We start from the raw sequence: 17,493 nt of genomic DNA on the forward strand, positions 1-17,493 counted from the left end.
CTAGCGGGAGAGGGTTGCGGTGGGTCGTCGGCGACGGTGAAGCTAGTGGGGGAGGGTTGCGGTGGGTCGTCGGCGGCGGTGGAACTAGCGGGGGAGGGTGCGGGTGGGATCGAGATCGAGATCAAAAAGTGCGCCATTAGTAGTTTTTACTGAATAGTAAAAAAATATATCTAAACTCCTAATGTCTCAGTTGATAGGTCGCGTTCCGGGTTTTATTTTCGTCCCACCTCGCCTGGGTTTTTTTGGTACCACCTTCACTGGTTTATTTTCGTCCTGCCTCAACCTACGAAAAGAAACCAACGAAAAAAAATCGAGGCCCCCTCGCACGAACCAGGAGCGAGGCCTCCAGTCTGCCCTCGATCGTCTCGCTACGAGGACGAGAACCACGCCCCAGCCGCCGGAGCCCTACGCCGCCGCCGAGATCGGAGAGGAGCCGCCGCCGCCGACGTTCGAGAGGAGCTGGCAACCACGACCTCCCTCCCCAGCTGGCCGCCACCACCCCCTCCCCAAGCAGCCATGTACAGCACGGCGGCGCCCACGCGCCTGGCCTAGGTGGGTCTCGGCCTCCCTCCTCCCTTCGTCGAAGGCCAGGAGCTCCCCCTCCCCGACCCGATCTGGTGGAGAGAGGGCCAGGCCTTGCCACTCCGGTGGTCGCTGTGGCCAGATCTGTCCGGGGTAGTCGCCGTAGAGCCTCTACGGCGGCGGAGTAGCAGCAGCCCGACAGAAGGTGGGTGCCAGATCGTCGTCCAGCAACTCGCCGTCGGAGCTTCTCACTGGAGGCGATGGAGGCCAGAAGCAGCCGTCGTTGCCAGGCGGTGAGCATTTCCTCTTGATTTCCCCCCTCGTATCTGACTTCTTGTAGTTGCGCTCCCTTGTGCTCCAACGATTCAGTCCCCGCTCCATGGTTGTATTAGTTCAGTCGAGTTCCCTTGCTAACCCCTCGTGGTTCACTGATTCGTTGTGCTAGGTCGATCATCACAGATGGAAAACGAGGTCCAGCCAAAATGTCTCAGATCGGCAGATCCTTAGTGGACTGCTTTCCTCATGTAACATCTCTGCTACATTACATTAGAATTCTGTGGGGAATGGGTAGTGGATCAGTATGCACATGCTTTCTTGTTTCCAATTCTTTTCAGCACCATGTTTTGCAGTTTTGGTCAGTTCAACATCATTTTCTGGACTTCTGTCAGTCATCACCATGTTATTTTTTTGACAGTGGGTGGTCAGTTCAGTATTATGAAATTTAGTTAGTCATATTCATTCTTATTTCTTCAGTCATGTTCATTGATCCTCTCACTCTCAGTCCCCTTCTTAGTTTTCTTTTGCCTCTTAGCTTGTTGGCATATTCACTACTTCTTATTTTAGTTTTCAGTCTTATTCAGTCCCTTTTATTCACTACTGCCGTGCACTAAGCAGGTCGACACAGTCTGCGAGGTGGAAGATCCATAGCATACAGGTGAGTCTGTAGGTGCTATTTTATTTTTGTGCATCTGTAGGCTCTGAAAACAAATGTATCTGCCCCCCTAAATGATTAAACGTGTGGTTTCTGTATTATGCATGCTGACATATGCATTGGTAATCATTATTCAACGGTATTCCTTTTCACTGAAATAAGAACCATGTAATGCTTATGATTTAATCTGGTCATCTAGACAACTAAATGGGTTAAGGCTATGCTTAGTCTCTTTTGGCATATGTAATGCGGGGAAGGAAACCAGTGTCTTTTGATAGGGATTTCTGGAGGTAACATGCCTCTGATTGTATGCACTGAATTTCAGATGCTATCTTGGGTACGACTGAGCAGTCTCGGATATACTTTAACCCAGACATCAACGCAACAAATAACTTGATTATAAGGTACAATCATGATTACCAATGCCTAGCTATTTTTTGATCTTGACTAACACAAAGGGTATAATGTGTAGTTTCAGGGAGCCGTGTAGTTTCAGGGAGCCCCGTTGCTTTCTCATAGAATTTGTTCAGATATAAATTTGCCTATTACCAACAATACATTGAATTATAATTATAATATTGCAGGAACAAATGTCATGTGAAGCAAATAATTTCCTTAGAAAAAAGTAAGCTCCGTTTGCACTATTAATTAGCTTCTTGAGTTATTTTGCTTGACAGGAGAAATGGACTTGTTTTTTCTATGGCCTAATTGAACAGTAAGGGTCTCTCCTACTTTCATTTCTAAGAAAACAAATAAACCTACATACGGACCTACATACGTCTTTCATATGAAATAATTTGTGCTTACGGGAGCCGGCATAAACCAGTGTGAGATTACCATTTGAACTTCTGCATATGGCCCATTAATGTGGTCAAAGCAAGTTCTGTGGTCAGTACTCAATTTGGTCAGTGAGCTAAACGTCAACGTGGTCAGTACTCTATTTGGTGAAAGCAAGGTCTAACAAATATTTAGCCGCAGGTTTCTTATACTACTTTTAATTTAAACCAAGACAATTTGGTCCATTGTTAGGAAAAGTTAAGGATTATGAGCGAGAAAGTGGAGAGAAAAAAGGTACTTATCAGCGGCAGGGGCGCGAGTAGGATGCCCTTTCCCAGGGAACTAAAGTAGGATTTGTCTTTACAACGCTGTTGTCGCAGTGTTCTCATTCTGAAGGCGCCGACAGACCATGATACTTGAAGATATGGACGTGCCAAATCTGCGCCGACCTCCTCTACGTGATATCTCTAATGTTGATCATCATTCCCAAATGTCTCCAGTGCCAGGTAAATGCACATGATTGCTTATGGTTTATCGCATTGGGTCATATAGTTTACCTGTTTTTGCATTGAAATTGACTACAAAATTAGTGAGCTCAGAGAACTTAACCCTGTTTGGATCCGGTTGGGAATGGGTAAATCTTGCTAAGCAACTACGAGAGCGCAACAGAACTAAGCTGATGGGGATGCGAGAAACTACCAAAGACGACACCTGGTCGACAAAGATGGATGCGAGGTGGGTTACTAATATGATTTTATAGCTAAGTTTGTTTCTGAATAGTGTATTCTACTTCACTTATTTTTTAATCTGTCTCCCAAAATGTTTATAATGTTATCCTTGTTGTTTAGCATCTGTCAGTGGTAGAAGAGATGAATCACAAAAGTAAAGCTTACAGTCAAAAATATGTGAAGCTCGGGAGGGCATGGTGCTCAAATACGTGTACCTCGAAACTTAATTTTGTTCGCCTGCATCAATCATCCAGTTCTGGTCTGACTTCATTTTGCAAGGTCAGTGTGAGCAATATTTGCATTCCACACTATATCATGACCTTTTCTCCATTTTATGGGTACCTGCAAAACTAATTGAATTAAACAGGGCCACTGAACTTACAGTAACAAGAATGTCCAGCTACACAATAGAGCAAGCAAAATTCAAACATTTTCTTGTGGCCAGATTAAATCTAAATGTACATGCACAAGACATCTTGACCACAAAATGTATAATCACTAAATTAGGCGGTTCAGCTTGAAGATATATGTTCATATGGTGAGTGTAGTACCCAACTCCAGCAACTTTTTAGCTCAGAGAGTAAACGGCCTTAGAATTTAACAGGAAAAATCTACATACAACTCCCTCTATAACAAAATATAATACAGTTTTGTATTTCCGACAGCTCCCAAATCTCTGTAAAAGTACAATTCTGCCCTCACCATTGTTCTGCTCCCAGATCTATTTGAATTTTAACCTCGCCGTCGTCAGCACCTCGTGCCTCGCCCAGCAACTCACGCCTCACTATTTCCCAGGCACTGCTTGCCGCACCGCACCCAGGCACTCCTCCTTGGCCAGGCGCCCAGGTGGAGGCCACCGCTGCTGGCGCTCGTCCTAGCCGCGCTGGCCTAGGCACTCCTCGCCGCCTAGAGGCGCTGCTGGCCCAGGCACTCCTCGCTGCCCAGAGCACTCCTCGCCTAGCAGCACCTTCTCATCTGCAAACTGATTCAAATTGATTTCAGAGGAGCCGCATAGGAGGCGGATCAAGCGGAGCAGAGACAGTTACTGTACCAAACTGATTCAAACTGTGCAGTTACTGTAAATTCACAACAATTACAGTTATTGTACAGCTAACAAACTGTGCTCCAGTTACTTGTACTGGAGGAGTAACAAACTGTACAAACAAAAACAGAAACAAAAACTATACAAACTGATCTGGACAGAAGCAGTACTAAGAACAGAATATTTGCACTAAACTGAAATTAACCTAACATTTGCAGATGCAGAAGCAGTACTAAGAACAGAATATTTGCACTAAACTGAAATTAACCTAACATTTGCAGATGCAGAAGCAGTACTCCAAGACATGCATGGCTCATCTACTCCAGATACAAGTCCTACAAGCTTTAAGTGTTGATCGTACAAGCCTGCTCCTAAACTTTCAGAGTACAAGCCCTAAACAATTATTTATGCACATTTCAGAGTTGACAGCATGCATCATCTTCTCCTAAATAATTTTTGCATCATCTAAATACTCTAACTACTGCATCATCTATCTGCATCATCTGTGTACTCTTAACTATTGCATCATCAACAATATTCAGTAAATACTCTAACTGAACTAGGTGATTCAAGCACATGCATCACTACACTGGAGTACTCTGCACATGCATCTCTACATTGGAGTACTCCTAGCACAAGCGTCAAGGAATCATCTACTCCATCTGCAATACTCCTAAAATGAAAAATAAAATAAACTGCTAAGCATTACTCCTTCTGAAAAACATATGAAAATAATAATATGCTAAACTAAAAAGAATCATCTGCTAAACTGAACTATGGCTTCAGTTATGTTCATTTTAGCAGCAGTACTACAACATCTACTCTAGCAACAATAAAGGATGAGTAAATGTTGGAATTTCAAACCATGTACACTATGCAACAGTACAATCCATAAAAAATAGTGCTACTCCTTTCAGTTACAAAGACCATCCCTACTACTCCCTCCGTTCGGAATTAGTTGTCGCAAAAATAGATGTATCTAGATGTATTTTAGTTCTAGATACATCCATTTCCGAGACAAGTAATTCCGAACGGAGGGAGTATATTGCAAAAACTAGACTGAGGAGACGCAGTACTGTAAGTGTCGGATAAGCAACATGAAAATCAATGTTGGAGTAATTGTCTTACACCTAATCAGTGCAGACGCAGCAACCGCATCTTCACGAGCTGCCTCGTCGTCCATATCCCACAGTTCTTCCCTTCGCAACATACATCCTACTCCCATCTGCATCCCATCAAGAATCACAACCATATCCCATCTGCATCCATATCCCATCCTCACAAGAATCACAGCATACTATACTCCTAATCAAGAATCTACCCACGCAGACAGTACGAGAAAGATGCACACCTCGTGGGTCTTGCCGTCGAGCGTAGAGCATGGTAGTCGACTGGGACGGGTGCGGGCTCGCTCTCAGGTGCCGTCGAGATGGAGGGGGGCTCCATCGAAGAGAGCCTGTCGGGGACGGCAGCGTCCAGTACGGGCGCTCCTCCTTGCAGGTCGAGGGCGATGAGGAGCGCCGGCGTTCATTGCAGCCGTTGTCGGGTAGGAGAAGTCCGCCCTGCCCGCGCTCCGCCTGCTCCTCCTCAACCTCGGTAAAGAAATCTTTGGAGCAGGCGACGCGTGCGAGAGGGAGAGAAGGTGGCGACGCGCGTCCGTCGGAGGGAGGCGGCGACGCGGGCGAGAGGGAGGCGGTTCGTCGGACTAGAGCTAGGGATTTGGTGGAGGGGAATGAGAGAGTGGTGCGGAGAGAGTGAGGGGAACGAGAGCGTTGTGCGGCGTCCGGTGTTGTGCTATATTGGGAAGTAAAGAAAAACCGATACGCGACAGAAAACGTGCAATGATCCAGAAAAGTGTGTTATGTAGTACTTTTCAGCGATATATTTTGTTAGAGCATTTACAATCGGACTTGGCAAATCCGGCCCCTTAAACACCCGCGGACGTGCCCGGGTGCGTCCGTGGGCAGTGACCGGGCACTCCTAAAAAAATACAATCCACATCCGGACACCTCAATTAGCATATCTCAAATCCATACAAACTCATGCAACTACGTCGACACATACGCATCGTCCGGCTACTCCATCACACTACACTAAACATGCCATCGGACTACCAAAATTTGGCATGTTTGGCTATGGTGGAGTTCATCCACGGCTGCCCTTGCCCTTCCCGACGCCCTTGTCGTCCTTCTCGCGGAAGTATCGGTCGAAGACGCAGTACGGATCGAGCCGGATCTGCTCGTCACCGGAGCTGTCCTCGCAGTCGTTGTCCTCCTTCTCCTCCTTCGGTGGCAGTCCGTTCATGGCACAGACCGCCCGATTCTGCTATAGGGCGAGGGCGCGCGTGGTCCTCCGCTGCAGTTTCTTACAAATGTGGGCGTGGATGGCTTCCTCCTCTTCGGCCGCCCTCGTCGTTGCATCAGCCGCCTTCGCCGCCGCCATTTCCGCCGCTATACCAGCCTCAGCGGCCCTTATCGTCTCCTTCCCACAGCGTGCTGCCTGTTCCCGGTGAGACTCGTAGTCTGCCCGACCGGTGATGGGGAAGGAGAAGTGTTTCGGCTGCCGGGACCGCGAGGATCCAGCACCAGAGGACCTGAGCGCCCGGTGAGCAGACGCTATGGCTTCACGACGGACGGATCCATCTGTCGGTCGGGTGCTGTCCTCCCAGGGGCTGCGGAGTGTGTGGACTGCCATTGCCTCCTCCAACCCACACGGGATGACACCCCAGTCGACGGATCTGGACTGGTCGGAGTCCGATCCGCTCTCTACCATGGCGGAGAAGATCGAAATCCGTCGGAGGTGAGCTCGGGTGGCGGAGGGAAGGGGAGAGGAGTGGAGTGATGTGGCTAGGGTTTGCTCCGGCAAGCGGATGGGGATGAATATAAGTGGGGTCTGGTGGGCCAGTATGGGCCGGGTCCGACGTGGCGGGCATGCCGGGGCGCCCCCATATCCGCCCCATATTTAGCTGGATATGGGGGTGCCGGTTAGCCCGGGCGTTTCAGGTCCGTCTGAGAGGCCCGTCAGTGTCAAAAAATCATGATCGGTCAGTGATCGGGCGGCCAGCCCGGGCGTATGAGGGGTGACCCATTTCTTATAGAAAAATCGGTTGTTTTTTTATATGAAGGGAAATCAACTATTTGCTCATAGAGAAATGTAACATATTTTTATAGTGAACAATATCACATACCTTAAATAATAAATTCCCGAGAAGGGAAATCAACAATTTTCTCCTAGAACAATATCATGAACAAGTGATTTATAAGTTAGCCTAAATTTATTAAAATCAGGATGCAACTTATAAATCATTAAACGTTTTATGATATTTTTTATGCGGTTGTTACTTTTGACCAATAGAGCCGCATTAAACTTCATTGTCCTTCTGGCACAACTATTTACATCTCACACATAATGCTTACTTCTTAAATGCCGTAGTTTAATTGGAAGAGGGAAGGGAGGGAGGGAGAGAGAGAATGTTGCATTGCAGCGAGAGAGGCAAAGGGAGGGAGAAGTTAAACAGTGTGAGATGTAAATCAAGTGCATGGTTAAAGTCTGGGTGGAGATGGAAGGTCTGATTGCGATCTAGATGCACCATTCAAAAATGTGGTGAGCCTGGGCTCGGGAGGAAGAGAGGCAAAGATAATGGGTGGAGGAAGATAAGGAAAAGAGTAATTTAACGGTAAAAAAGACAATATTCGCTGATGTACATGAGGAAACTAAAGGTACTCCACTTGTTCTAAATTAATGTATCTTTCTCACGAATCAATGTGGAACTGTGTATTGACATTCCTCCTTATCTGGAATCTCCATTTGCACCATCTAGAAGAAAAATTGAGGAAGAGACTAAAAGGCACATACATGAGTAGCCTGATTCTTGTCTTAGAAAGTTGATTCTTATATATATGTCTTGGATTAAAAAGAGCATGAGAACTTGCCAAGCCATCTGAATATGCCATCATAGCCAAAACTTTTTTTAGGTTGCTGACAACATTGAGCTGGACTTGCTTTTGTTGCTACTATTGCTGAAAACAAACTCCAGAAAAGGGAGTGAAAGCAGAAAGAAGAGAGGTTGCACAAGATGAGTAATGATGGGTAGCAATAGAGGCCGAAGCTGTGATGATGATGCGGATCTGACCCCATTAGTATGTTTCCCATCAAGGAAACCTACAAATTCTATTATGATACAAATTTTCTATTATGAGGTGTGTTTCTCATAAAGAATGTGATTTCTGCATGATAGTTTTCTAAAAATGTGAAGGTTTTATGCAAAGACTGACATTTTAGAAGGATGTAGTAAAATATAAACCTTGGTAGGTACTCCTGAAGTTGAAGCTGCTCAAGCAATAGTAATTTTTTCCGAGCACTGAACTATTGTTTCTGGTTTTGCTTATTGTTATTCCTCGTAGGATGTTCAAGAGGAACACCCTTTAAATTTTGTACTTGTCATAGCTTCAGGTCCACTTGTGAGCCCTTATGCAATTTTGCTTAAGTTAGATTAGGATGGGTTCCTTTGACCTTATGGTCATGTATATAACAACGAGGACCTATTACGTATCCTTTTTCCCCTCAGAAATCTTTAGGTACAATTGCATGGTTACGTGCTTCGAATTAAAAGCGTGTATGGCAGGTGGTGGAAGGAAAGATTGCAAGTCAGATGCACCACTGGTATACAGTAGACACAAATTCGTGTTAAACCGTTGAAATGTTTATGACCCGTTCCAATGCACGGGCAGTCAACTAATTCGGTACACCATCATCTCTCCAGGTAGTGATAGTCGTCTCATTTTTTAAATCAAATGTACAATATGCCATCATCTTTTGGAGTATGTGGGAAAGTTTAGAAGAGATGCAAGAAATGGTGCAGTGAGATGACACGCCTTGTAAGTGACGACAATGCTACATGCTGCTTTGTCTTTTTTTTATTTAATATATTTTTATATGTTCACTTTTGTAGGTCAGAGATAATAAAAATTGATGGCTTTGGATGATGCTTTGAAAATGTCGATTGAGAAAGTCACGGATGTAACTATGAGCTACTGGACTCAAAAGTCATCCAGTTTTACACGATGAGATGCATATAAATAATTATTCTTTCTTGTATATATGTTGCACATGATAATACTTTTTTTGTGGGGTATGAGAGAGATGGAGATAGATTACGTTGATGCTCAAAAAGAATCCTTCGACAAGGGCCGGATCAATTTCATTGGAAGGAGCCAAAACTACATCGAGTTTTATACAACAACATAATCTATCTCCATTGCTAAAAACCTAAAAAGCCTGTGGCAACGCACGAGCATATTACTGGAGGTCAACATGAGATCAGAAAATTTTCGAGAAGGAAACTATCCAGACATTGGCAATATTTTTTGATAACTGGCGTGAGATGGACAACGACATCTCATCGTCCAACATGGTAAGTAAAATATTTTGTTTATTGTTATCATGGTTTATTGTTGTTTCTAATAACTCCACTTGTAGTTTTATCTTCCCTATGCATCCATCGGCCGATACAACTTATACGTCATTGACAAAGAGGTATGTCGTCTATATATTATGGACCCTGTTCAAACATCACAATCGTCACAGGATAAAAATTTGAGGCAATGCACTGAAATTAAAAAGTTTTGCAAGGGATTTCAAAGAATCACTCGAAATAAAGCTGTCTGGTTGGAATTCCGATATATCTAAATGGCAACGTTTATTTCCGTTTGGTATTCCAACGAGTATAGACGGGTAATGAATTCATAATAAAAACATTTATTTTTGTTATCACTATTTTTTTATATTACTAATTTAAAAAATTGCTGGAATGTGTCTGGTTATTTTGTTTTTCATTTTATGCTCTGGTGGAACGGTGAAGAATTGGGGAAGTCGGTTTGCGCGGTGAGTATTGTCCGTTAAATGTTTTAATACCTTCGATGTGAAATTTTCATACTAACTACATATATTGTTCGTACAGGATGGGTATGAGTTGAGAAAGCAATTTTTATTATACTTGATAAAACATCGTGGGAATGAAGCTAAAGGCAACTTTCCTGATATTGTCAAAGAATTTCTTAAATGCATCATCTAGATATTGATAGTTTTGTAATAGATGTTTAGTTGGAACATCGCTCAGTTTGTTATATGGACATCTCATTAATCTTTCTTTTTTGTATCAATTTACATTGTAAAAATGGACTTCAATTATTCAATAATTGTGTTTGTGTTATATTGTTTGTACATGTGAAATTTAACATGGAACTCTTGCAAACTATTTCAAGAGCCCGTGGCAACGCACGGGCACTCTACTAGTATATACTAATGGCGCACTGCGGAAAAGTGCGCCATTAGTAGTTTTGCAAAAAAGTAAAAAAATATACTAATGGCGCACTGTCTATTAGTAGTTAGAACTAGTAATGGCGCACTTTGACAACATGCGCCATTAGTATGTATGGAAAAATGAAAAACAATCAATACTAGTGGCGCACCGTGTGTCTGGTGCGCCATTAGTGTCTTCCACACTAATGGCACACCTACAACCGGTGCGCCATTAGTATATAGTAGTTGCGCACTACTTACATGGTGCGCCATTAGTATCAATCCTATCTATAGCCCTTTTCCTAGTAGTGTGAAGTGCTCACACCTCAAAAACACAAATACTGCTCGAGCTGATTGGTCCCAGCTGTCGACCGCTTCTTGTGCAATTCTCTCGTTTATTGATTACATAGGTTGACAATGGTGTGGGACCGTGATGTCAGGAAACCAGGAGGAAGCAAAAAAATTATAGTTTTATATAATAAGGAGGCACTTGCGTACGTGAGTCTATGGCCCTAGTGGGTCCCCACTATCATCCTCTCCAAGTAAAGTCATCTCCTCACCCACGCACGCTTTCCGCTCGAAACGGTCAGCGCCGCCCGCCCTGCTTCCCGGTGCAAGCGATTGCTCCGCCCTCAAACGACACAAGTGTTATCCGTCCATCCGCCTGCCTCCCACATGAATGATACGCGGTTGCCGAGGCGGTTACTCTGGCGCCACATGTCCGTCTCTCTGACGCCCACCATTGCTATATAAACTGCTGTGCCGGCAGTAGCCGCAGTCATCCGCATCCGTTCCCTTTCTCCTGTTGACACCACTACTGCCCACCATGGCTTCCTCGTGCTCCAGCGCTGTTCAGGACGGGCGGACGATGGACCACAAGGAGATGGCAGCCATTGTTGCAGACTAGCTGGCTGGCTGGCAGCCGGAGGACGACGACGTCCCATTGGAGAACATGGTAGTCGATGATCCGGCGCCAACCACCTCCTCTACGCCATCCTCGCTGATGCATTGCACCATGACCATCGGCGAGGCCCATGCCCAATATATGGACACGGTGAGGCAGAAGCCTGAGGAGCAGTTCCGGGAGGCGTAGGCCGACGCCGCCTACAACTACCATCTCCTCCCGAAGCACCTCTGCACCTGTAGGTGGAGAAGCAGATCGTCGTGGTGCGGGCGGAGCAGGAGGCGCTGCTCGACTCGTACGGCTCCGCCCGCGAGGGCCGCCTCGAGCTCTAGCGGTACCGCATGCGGGTGGCAGAGGCTGCGCCCGCCTACAAAGAGGGCGATGAAGTGGGCGAGGCGCTGTTTGGCGAGACCAAGGACGAGGCAGAGGAAAATGCCGGCTCCGATGAGTCCCTGCTCTGCTGGCGTCGATGAGGCCCTGCTCCACCGAGGCCCCACGGCGCCAACAACGAGGCAAAGGACACCGCCGGCTCCACTAAGGCCCCGCCCTTCCAACAACGAGGCAGAGGACAACGCCGGTTGAGCCGAGGCCCCACCCTACCGGCAACTAGGCGGAGGATTTCCCCCGCCCGCCGGCAATGAGATAGAGGACATCGCAGGCTCCGCTGAGGCCCCACCCCGCTGCCAATGAGGCTGCACCACATAGAACACGAGGAAGAGTAGAACACGGTAGGTCGCCGCCACTTGGGTCCATGTAAGGCCATCGCCACTACTGTCCGATTGAAACCAAGATAGGCGGGTTGAACATTGACGGCCGGTTAGCTTCTTGGCGGCCACGTGGAGTCGGAGAGCTATGTTGGAGAAGGACGCTGCTTCTACTTAACTGCTGGTGCAGTTGGCTAACTGACACGTGGGCCCAACAGGCATGTGGGACACATGTCAGTTATGCAACTGGACCTACAGTTAAGTCACTGAAGCTTCTATTCGGCTCAGCTGGACACAGATGGGTAGCTTCGGTTAATTAATTATACCTCCAGCGCACCCTTTTTTAGTTGAAGAATGTATGAAATGTAATGAAATCTAGCATGTTTATATGAAATCCGACCATGTATGAATGAATTTATTTCGATTAGTTCAAATTCTTGTATCAGTAGCATTGAATGAACATGCAAAACAATACGTACTAGCATTATTCCCCGGGTGATCACCTTGTTTGTAGTAGTTTCACATGTACTCCCTCCGGTCCATTCTATTCTGCATACAAGTTTTGTCTGCAGTAAAAGTATCTCTACTTTGACCAATCTTATAGAAAAAAGTATGCACTTTCACAATGTGCGAAGTAAAAAGGAACAGAAGGAGTACAAAGAGTTTGAGAAGCGTTTTACCATTCCTGTACATTGTAATCAAACACACAGGCCTGGCAATTCATAGAGAACATTCAAAACAATCAATGATTATGCATCTCAGCGATTCACATGTCAGAGCCAATATTTACTTCACAAGTAAAGAATAAAGAAAATATTGATCGACGCTGCTGACAGCAAAGGGCATCCCATTTGAAAATATCAAACGCATGTCTTCTTGCTAAAATCAATGAGCAAAATTAGATATGGTTGTCCCATTCCAAAATATCAAATGCCTACGATTGTGAAATGGGCAGGGTTTGCGATCAGTTCGGACATTGACATGGCACCTCGTGCTAACTAAACCATCTATTCTTTTTGTGCAGTTCCAGCAAAATCAACCAAATTCATGCGTAGCTTGTATGATTTTGCCCTTATATGTTGCAACGCCTTGAACTTATCGGCACCTCCTTTCTTGTGGTGGAAATGAATGATTCGATGTATTCATGAACATTTAGTGCAATCACTACAAAAAAATACACTTCCGTGATGATACGTGTTTGTCATAGTAGGTCGCATTTTTTGTCATGCATGTACATCCATGACAAATTTATGACAGAATCAAGATAGTCATACCTGTGCTGTCGTAGAAGTGTTCCATGACATTACCAAAATTATCATCACGGAAGTGTCCACTTCCATGACAATAAATCGCGCGTCACAGAAGTGCTTTCGTCAAGGGTGACTGACACGTGGCATCCACCGTAACGGAACGCCGTTAAGCTATCGGGTCGGATTTTGGATCCGATAACCCCTTAACAGCCACGACCAATGCCCATTTTCCACATGTAAAATTCTCATGGGCTGACGGATCCACGTGTCAGCTCTGCGTTGGCACAAGTGTCACTCATCCAACGGTCGAGATGGGCCTATGATATGTTGACACGTGGACCGGCCTAAAAGTGTCCCACAAAGTTTAAATGGCCGGCCCTTCCGAAGGCCCATAAGATTTAGCGGACCATAATGGGCCGGCCCAGCTAAAGGCCCACAAAATTTAGCGGACCATATTGGGCCGGCCCAGCTAAAGGCCCACAAGATTTTGCGGACCACAATGGGCCGGCCCAGCTAAAGGCCCAGCATTCTCTATCAAATCGGCCCGTCAACGGCCTGGTCTAAACTTGTCATCAATGCGGCCCATGGTCACTTCTGGCCCGTTAATAGTCCGCTAAGTAAATGGGCCGAATTACGACCCAATGTATTTCCAGCCTGTTAAAGGTCCGACTTCACTTGGGCCCATTTACAGGCCATCAAAACTTTCGGCCCATAAACGACCGTGAAGGATTTGGGTCATATTCAGCCATGTCTGTCATTCGGCCTCTTAGAGGCCCACTATAGATTTGGCCCACTTTCGGCCTATTGTCATTTTTGGCCCGTTAACTCCGGACGTAAACCATGGGCCATATGTGGACCAACGTCATATCGGGCCCATTAACGGCCCATATAAAAATGACGATACTCTAGCCCGACCGAAGTTCCGGCCTGTTAAAGGCCCGTGTATTAGGTCGACGCATTTACGGCCCGTCCGAATTTTGGCATGTCAAATATCCGCATCGTAAATGGGCCACCATTTCGGCCTGCTAAGTCCAGTGGGTTATTTGGCACAATCAGGGCCCAATCTCACTTTCGGTCTATTAAAGGCCCATGTTTTTTATGGGCTCGACATATTTACACCTATAAACGGCCTACTTTTACTGAGGGCCCAAATTATGTTTAGGCCTGTTAAAGGCCCACTATGGGCACAACCCTACCAGAAAAATTTGAAAGCTGATGCTAATTTAAGCACATATATTTTTAGTGGGCTACATGCCAATTTCGGCCCGTAATCATTTTTAGCCTAATTGGAATGGGCCCGACGAATGTTGGCATGTTGGGCTCCTACGAAGCTTTCGTTCGAATACATTACTAAGATAAACCTACACTATACAAAAATAGTGTCATAATTACTGCAGCCTATGGCAGCATCATAAATGTTGTGTCACAACAAAATAAATTCCAATCATACAACAAAATGCCTCTTGGCATAAAGTCTACAGTCCTTCCAGATAAAAGCACCATCAGATGTATAGAAGCACATATCGTTTGACCTGAGTGCTAATGTTTCAGGCTGTAGAATCTGATGGAGCAGCACGATCTCCACCTTTTTTCCGCCATTTCTCTTCAACAATGAAGCGAATGTCTGATAGTCTGGTTTCAAAAACATTCATATCTTGACGGCATTTCTCAACCACTATTCTTGTTTCCGAAACAACGTCCATTAGGGATTGGACTTGTGTCTGGAGCACATATATATCACTCTGTCTAGCAGGAAGATTTTGTTCAGTAGGCGATTTGGACGAGGTTACCATGACAACCAACTCAGAATTACGCAGGAAGGTGCTTTTTGCACTGTTAGTGGAGAGATACTGACGCACTGTAGCAAGAGGTGACATTGTGCCTGTAGTAGCGTCATCACCTTCAAGTGGTTGTGGTTGTTCAATCATTTGTTTCATAGCTTCCTAAAAGTTTGAACTTGTAGATTAGTGTACCAGTGAGTTACTAATGAGACAAAAACAAACAAAGTAGGTTAAACGTTTATACATAACTTATTTTGGTGAACTACTGTAATACATTAGCATGTATTGTAGTGCCAACTACATAATAAAATCACTTTCGGAACATATGTCCATGTGGCATGCCTACTGTATTGTCTATTTCCTCACATTCGTTGACATCTAAGGATAAAGAGACATGGTTTAAAGTAGGATGAACATACTATGACATCATTCATATCATGGGCAAACAGATATAAAACAAACAGGCTATTTTATCATTGTGTGCGCACGTGAACATAATAACTAGATTACAGATCAAGACCAAAATAATATCCTTCATCTCTTTTAAACCATGTAAGGTGAAATGATACGTTAAGACAACTGTGTATAAAAGTGAACAGAGTAACTGACATTGGCTGTAAACCAAGTAGTTAAATGAACACATCACAGTACCAATCAGTTCAAGGCAGGAGGAGTAAGGACTTACAACATCGGCTTGAACTGGTGTGTTCATGCCCTTCATCTTGCCGGTGTGGCAATCCTTGAAGATTTGCACTGCACTCGGTTCAGGTTCTTTTTGGTCCGCACGGGCTTTCCGCTGTATTTGGAACAAGTCAATATAGATACGATAATACGGCACAAAAAAAGAAGGAAGTAGCAGCTATTTACAAGAGCCTCGCGGTGTGCAATATAGCTACGAGATCCTGTTGTCTGTTGGAATTTCACTTTAGAACAGTTGGTTTTGTTCTTCAAACAGTTAGCCTAGAAGAAGATACACTTGTAAGGCACATACATAAATACAAGTTCAATATGTGGTCTGATCAAATACATATAGCCTACCTGATACTTTGGATCAGAACAGTGTTTAACGAGGGCTGTCCAGTCTTCATCTGTAATATATTCCACTGGAGATGTTTGGGCGATTTCAGCCTTCAAAGTGAGATTTTCGAAGGTGGTACCGATACTGTCGCAGAGCAGACTAAAAAACATGAGTGCATGCTTGTTTAGTTGCATCATCTTTCGGATCCAACTTGAACCTCATCTCTTGAAAAAAGAATGTGAGTCTTATTAGGAGGAAGCTAGAAAGTATGGGACAGAGCAAGACAATATTACTAATTGCGATGAATAACATTACTTACAGATAAATGGTCAAGGAAGGTGTTAAACTGGGTATTGTCTTTCTCATTCCTGTACTGGATCCACGTTGGGAGGATACGCGCATCACACCTAATGGCAACGACTGCCTCTGATACTAACTTGGCTGACTCTGTAGCATCACGTGGCCTTTTTAAACCTGCCACAAAATGGATCTCCATTCTTCCTCCTTTAGATTTTGTTAATCTGTCAAGCATTATCCCTGATGTCTGTTTCCGCTTGCGCAGTGGTGCTAGTTCAACAACGAATATGGAAAGTGTTAGTGTACATCAAACTGTGAGAGTACATATAAAGGAGCATGCAACTGCAACTTGACTCGTTCAGGTACCGTCTTGGTGTTGATGCTCATGAGGTTCATCTGATCTTGCCAAGTCCTGTTGTGTCAACAGTGCTTCGGAAGTAGTGTTAGATGTGAAGGCAGCTTGGGAACTGGCTAGTTCCGGAGCAAACGAACGAGTAACTGGTTGAGATGCTGGTCCAGTTGAAGCGGATGCTGTAGCTGGTGGAGCAGGTGATACTGTGTTTGTAGATTTAGCCGGTGGACTTGGACCTTCTACTTCACTATAAGTACCAGCAGAATGTCAACGGCAGAGCCTTTTCCATTTCACCCGACGAGTAACAACACTCCCTACTATATTATTTTCCTTGCTCTTTTTTGACTTTGCCATGTCAAGCTGTACCCACAACGCAAAAGAATAAAATCACTCTTCAGAACTCATTGATGCATGATACAGACAAGCAATACTTTGATGTAAGACAACCGTATTAGGATGGAATATGTAAGAAAAACAGGACGGCATGACATATTCATAGCTACGATGTGCAAACTAAGCAGAAGGATTTTCAAGAAAATAGAAGTAATGCAAGCTAGACACCATATGAAAGATGCAACCAATATTACTCTGCCAAGTTAAAAGTGTCTTGTCATAAGTGGCAATTCGAAAAATTAGAAGTAGTACAACGTAGAAATCAATGCAAGATGCAACCACTATCAAACTGCCATGTTAAAAGCGTCCAATCATGAGTTACTGATGAGGGATACACAACAGCAGTACTTTGATGCAAGAACATGGTATGATACATAGATGCAGTTATTCTAGACACAGAAAGCCATGTCATATGCACATGTATAACGTATAAACTCAGCAGGTGCAATTTAATCAAAATAGAAGAAATACAGGCTAGAAAACATATGCAACAT

At 44.7% G+C, this 17,493-nt stretch overlaps 2 long non-coding RNA genes across 7 annotated transcripts in view; one reads left to right on the forward strand and one right to left on the reverse strand.

The window, feature by feature from the left end:
- Nucleotides 1-5,637, reverse strand: part of LOC123087865 (uncharacterized) — a 9,039-nt gene extending 3,402 nt beyond the window's left edge. Inside the window, exons 1-4 of one of the 2 annotated variants that reach the window (XR_006441547.1) lie at nucleotides 5,352-5,637; nucleotides 5,129-5,225; nucleotides 3,661-3,940; nucleotides 3,174-3,300 (exon numbers count right to left, since the gene is read on the reverse strand). This is a non-coding gene — a long non-coding RNA (uncharacterized lncRNA). Of the gene's footprint in view, nucleotides 1-1,179; nucleotides 3,301-3,660; nucleotides 3,941-5,128; nucleotides 5,226-5,351 lie in introns of those variants that run through there. The other variant, XR_006441548.1, reaches the window with a different exon arrangement.
- LOC123087864 (uncharacterized) lies at nucleotides 293-9,876 on the forward strand. 5 transcript variants are annotated; one of them, XR_006441546.1, is made up of 7 exons: nucleotides 293-1,046; nucleotides 1,417-1,456; nucleotides 1,779-1,857; nucleotides 2,038-2,965; nucleotides 3,079-3,237; nucleotides 4,282-8,877; nucleotides 8,952-9,876. It is a non-coding gene; the product is annotated as an uncharacterized lncRNA (long non-coding RNA). The 5 variants fall into 5 exon arrangements; XR_006441543.1 differs by having other exon boundaries at nucleotides 293-815; nucleotides 968-1,046; nucleotides 1,779-2,965; XR_006441542.1 differs by having other exon boundaries at nucleotides 1,779-2,965.
- The last annotated feature ends 7,617 nt before the right edge of the window (nucleotides 9,877-17,493 follow it).

The sequence above is a fragment of the Triticum aestivum genome, chromosome 4A, assembly GCF_018294505.1.
Source record: "Triticum aestivum cultivar Chinese Spring chromosome 4A, IWGSC CS RefSeq v2.1, whole genome shotgun sequence".
NCBI lineage: Eukaryota > Viridiplantae > Streptophyta > Magnoliopsida > Poales > Poaceae > Triticum > Triticum aestivum.